Raw genomic sequence first — 4,966 nt, 5'->3', positions numbered from 1 at the left:
AAACATCAGGCGGAGCTCGGGAAGTCTTGTAGAAGGGGAAGTCCTTGGGGAAGGGCTGAGGGAACTGGAAGGGTCAAGGACACCACAAAAAGACCTACAGAGCCAACTAGCCTGGGCTGACGGAGAAGACTCACAGAGACTTAATCACCAACCAAAGAGCATGCATGGGCTGGACCTAAGCCCCATACACATACATAGCAGATGTGCAGACCGGTTTTCATGTGGGTCCCCTAACAATTGGATTGGGGACATCTCTGACTCAGACTCTGTTGCTGCCTTTAGATCCCTTTCCTCTAGTTGGGCTACCTTGTCTGGCCTCAGTGGGAGAGGATGTGTTTAGTCCTGATGAGACTTGATTTCTCAGGGGCTGTTGGTAGCAGGGGGTGGGGTCCAGGGAGAGAAGGGGAGAGGGGAGTGGGAGAACGGAGGTGGGCGTGGGTGGGACTGGGAGGAGTCGGAGAGGGCTGTGGTTGGGAAATGAAACAAATTTAAATTATTTTTAAAAATTCTTGGGGCTGGAGAGATGTCTCAGCAGCCACGAGCACTGATGCTCTTGCATAGGATCCACGTTCACTTCCCCAGCATCCATGCAGCAACTCACAACAGTCTGTAGCTCCAGTCCTATCAGGGTTCTGACACCCTCTTCTGACATCCACAGGTACCAGGCATGTGCATGGCATAGATACACACATGTAGGCAAAATGCATGTACACACAGAATAATAAAATAAGTAAAGCTAAAATTAAAACTTTTAAAGCATTCTTTATGTGTATGGGTGTGGGTCTGTGTGCAGGTATGCGCCTGTGAGGGCAGTACCCATAGAAGCCAGCAGATGGCATTGGGTCTCCTGAAGCTGGAATTAACAGGCATTGAGAAACTACTGAAGCTGGGTGCTGGGGGGTGAACTGAGGTCTCCCGCAAGTATGGTGTGCCTTTAAATGAATGAGCCAGGGCTGGAGAGATGGCTCAGTGGTTAAGAGCACTGACTGCTCTTCCAGAGGTCCTGAGTTCAAATCCCAGCAACCACATGGTGGCTCACAACCATCTGTAATGAGATCTGACACTCTCTCTTCTGGAGTGTCTGAAGACAGCTACAGTGTATTCACATATAATAAATAAATAAATAAATCTTAAAAGGAAGCTCGACCTGAAAGAGATGAGAAGGTCACTGGGAACGTGAGGACCAGTGGGCCAGCCAGGTGTCAGCAGCCTGGGGGACAGGAAAACAGCCAAGATGACATGCAGGTATTTAACCCTGACAGACTTGTGAGACTGTCAGTTACTGATTTTCAAAAGTGCAGCATGTCTTAGGGAGGCTATGAAGATGGGATGTAAAACCTTTGTGATTTTGTTTGGTTTTCTTTCTTATTACAAATGAGGCGGGGGAGAAAGGTGTTTTATATTTAACAGTAACTCCTTGACTCAGTTAATCAGTTCAACCTCAATGAACTAAGAATGTGTTTTTATCCAATTGGTCTGTATACAGTAATATTTGCTCAGGAATTCAAAATCTTACATGGAAAATGGCCCAACCCAATCACACAGGCTAGTAATTTTCCATTTTCAACCTGTTGCTCTTACTTTAGACTGTTTACTAAGAATTCTGATCAGTTGATAAGTCTCTCGTGTGACAGCTAGACCCAATCTCTTGGAAATCTGTCAAGACAGCCCTACAGGAAGCCTAGAACAGTAGGATGGACAGGTTTGGCTCCTGTCTGAGCTTCCGTTTCCTGATGTTTAAATTGAAACTATTTCCGATCCAGGACCTCAGGCCTCTTGACTTATGTTCCCATAACTACACTAAGATGCACTGAGAGACATTTTTTTAAACTGTAAGAGGGGCTTGGAGAGATATGTAAGTGGTTGAGAGTGATTACTGCTGTCTTGGGAACTCATAACCATCTCTGTCTTAGTCAGGGTTTCTATTCCTGCACAAACATCATGACCAAGAAGCACGTTGGGGAGGAAAGGGTTTATTGAGCTTACACTTCCACGTTGCAGTTCATCACTAAAGGAAGTCAGGACTGGAAGTCAAGCAGGTCAGGAAGCAGGAGCTGATGCAGAGGCCATGGAGGGATGTTCCTTACTGGCTTGTTTCCCCTGGCTTGCTCAGCCTGCTCTCTTATAGAACCCAAGAACACCAGCCCAAAGGTGGTACCACCCACAAGGGCCCTCCCCACTTGATCACTAATTGAGAAAATGCCCCACAGCTGGATCTCATGGAGGCACTTCCCCAACTGAAGCTCCTTTCTCTGTGATAACTCCAGCCTGTGTCAAGTTGACACACAAAACAAGCCAGTACACATCTCTCAGTGTAGTTCCAAGGGGATTCAATACTAGGAATCTCCTGGCCCTTACATGCACTAGGCATGCAAGTGATCTACATACAGACATGCAAGTAAAAATGCACAGTTTCTAAAAACATTGAAAGAAGTTTGCAGTGACAAAGGAAGATTTGTCCCAGGCACAGCATTGGGTCATCTAGAATCTTTGCTGAAATGCTGTAGAATACGTAAGTGTACAATGGCCTCGATTCACCAGGCCAATGTCCCAAGCAGATCAAGAGTTGAATCACAAGGTATCACTCGTTACCATGACATGCTCAGACTCAGTCCTGGGCATCCTTTGGAGCTTGGTATAAATCACTAGGCAGACAACAAGGACTGCCCTTAAGCTGCTCGCTCTACACATATGGTCTAAGATAGATCTAGGATTGCATCTGAGCATGTGATCAGAGCACATAACTGTGATGATATCTCATGTCTGTGATTCACCATAGCTATAGTGAAGTGATTTTATGGTTGTAACTAAGGTTGAACTGATCAAAGAGGAAAGCATTCTAAGTGAGCTCCAGCAGGTTAGATAAGCTCTCTAGGAATCCAGGAGACGCCTGAGAGGAAGAGATATTTGGAGTGTGAGCCCTCCTGCTGCCCTTCCAGATGCAAGGAGAGCAGTGTCGTGCGTGTCTGCAGAGCAGGACTCAAGGCAAGGGCAAAAGTGGCCAAAGATGCCAAGTGTCTGTCTTCCTGCTCCCAGGACAGCTGCTTAGATGGAGCATGATTAGAAGTTAATACCTATAGTAATACCTCAAGGTGTCCTTTCCTTTAAAAATATCTAGTATTACTTTTATGTGTATGTGTGTACACACTTGCATGTGTCTATGTATACCACATGCATGAAGGAGTCTTTGGAAGCCAGAAAAAGGCACCAGATTCCGAGGAACCAGAGTTACGGGTATTCGTAGGAGGCTGTGTGGGTGCTTGGAACTGAACCCAGGTCCTCTAAACTACTGCACCATCCCCAAGCCCTAGGCCTTTCCCTTTTATAAGATACAATCTTTTTTTGTTGTTTTGTTTTGTTTGTTTTTTGAGACAAGGTTTCTCTGTGTAACCCCAGCTGTCCTGGAACTCACTCCGTAGACCAGGCTGGCCTCGAACTCAAAAATCTGCCTGCCTCTGCCTCCCAAGTGCTGGTATGCACCACCACTGCCCGGCTTATAAGATGCAATCTTACAATGAAAGCTGTGAAGCTTTTGTGTCTCATGTCACTCAAGCTGAGTGTTCCTTACATGTTCCTTATCTTTGCTGGCTACAGATGATAAATCTTTCCTTCGTGTTTTATTTTTGTTCATTCTTAGATTGGCCTAGCATTCATTGTGTTTGGTTATACTGCAACTACAAAGAAATGAATTCTAGTAATAAACTCTGACTTTAGAAACAGTTTCTTCCTTCCTTGACTTCAGCCTGGTGAGGTCCTGAGCCCTTCTAAAAACACAGCAATATGAAGATGAAACACTGGGTTTTTTTTTTTTTAAGTTTCTAGAAACTAAATCTTGGCTATGGGGCTTTAGCAAATGGTATAGGCAAAAAGGAAGATCTCAAAGGTTCAATAAACATAGGATGGGAAGCTTAAATATCTCAGAGATCATAATCACTGAACCTGCTTTCATGACTGCTGTGCTTGGGGGAGGGGGAGGGGGGAGGGGAGGAGGGGAGGAAGTGCGCTGAGCATAGGCATTTTCCTCTCTCTGCTTCTTAGTTGGTACCTGGGATCAAGATGCTCTGGTCCTATGCTCTCCAAGCTGAACTTCATTTCTCGGATCTGTGAGCTAAAACAAACCTTTCCTCCCGTGTATTGCTTCCTGTAAAGTACTGAGTCACAAGAAGACCGTAGCTCATACACTGGCCAGACTATTTAATATTGCATTGTGCCTGTGTCAGTGGATTTCTTAAGTCCTGCTTCTGTAACCTGGCACTGTCTCATAGGATTGATAAAAGAATTACATTATTTGAAATCCCTTACCATAGAAGTTGGCATGTAATTGAGAGCAAAATATATGTCGATATGAGTTTCCCTTAGTCCTAACATTGTCAGTAGCAGCAATTTTCAGTGCATGTTTAGAATAACTTACTGTGGTTATATAATACTTTTTCAGGCTATTTGTCCATGATTTTATTTTTTTGTTTTATTTTTATTTGATATATTTTTTTATTTACATTTCAAATGATTTCCCCTTTTCTGGCTCCCCATTCCTCGAAAGTCACATAAGTCCTCTTCCCTCCCCCTGTTCTCCCACCTACCCCTTCCCACTTCCCTGTTCTGGTTTTGCCCTATACTGCTACACTGAGTCTTTCCAGAACAAGGGGCCACTCCTCCGTTCTTCTTGTACCTCCATTTGATGTGTGGATTATGTTTTGGGTATTCCAGTTTTCTAGGTTAATATCCACTTATTAGTGAGTGCATACCATGATTCCCCTTTTGAGTCTGGGTTACCTCACTTAGTATGATATTCTCCAGCTCCATCCATTTGCCTAAGAATTTCATGAATTCATTGTTTCTAATGGCTGAATAGTACTCCATTGTGTAGATATACCACATTTTTTGCATCCACTCTTCTGTTGAGGGATACCTGGGTTCTTTCCAGCTACTGGCTATTATAAATAGGGCTGCTATGAACATCATGATT

The sequence above is a fragment of the Apodemus sylvaticus genome, chromosome 18, assembly GCF_947179515.1.
Source record: "Apodemus sylvaticus chromosome 18, mApoSyl1.1, whole genome shotgun sequence".
In the NCBI taxonomy this organism is placed as follows: Eukaryota; Metazoa; Chordata; class Mammalia; order Rodentia; family Muridae; genus Apodemus; species Apodemus sylvaticus.
The sequence above is the reverse complement of the archived record's forward strand: the minus strand, read 5'-3'. Positions refer to the sequence as shown.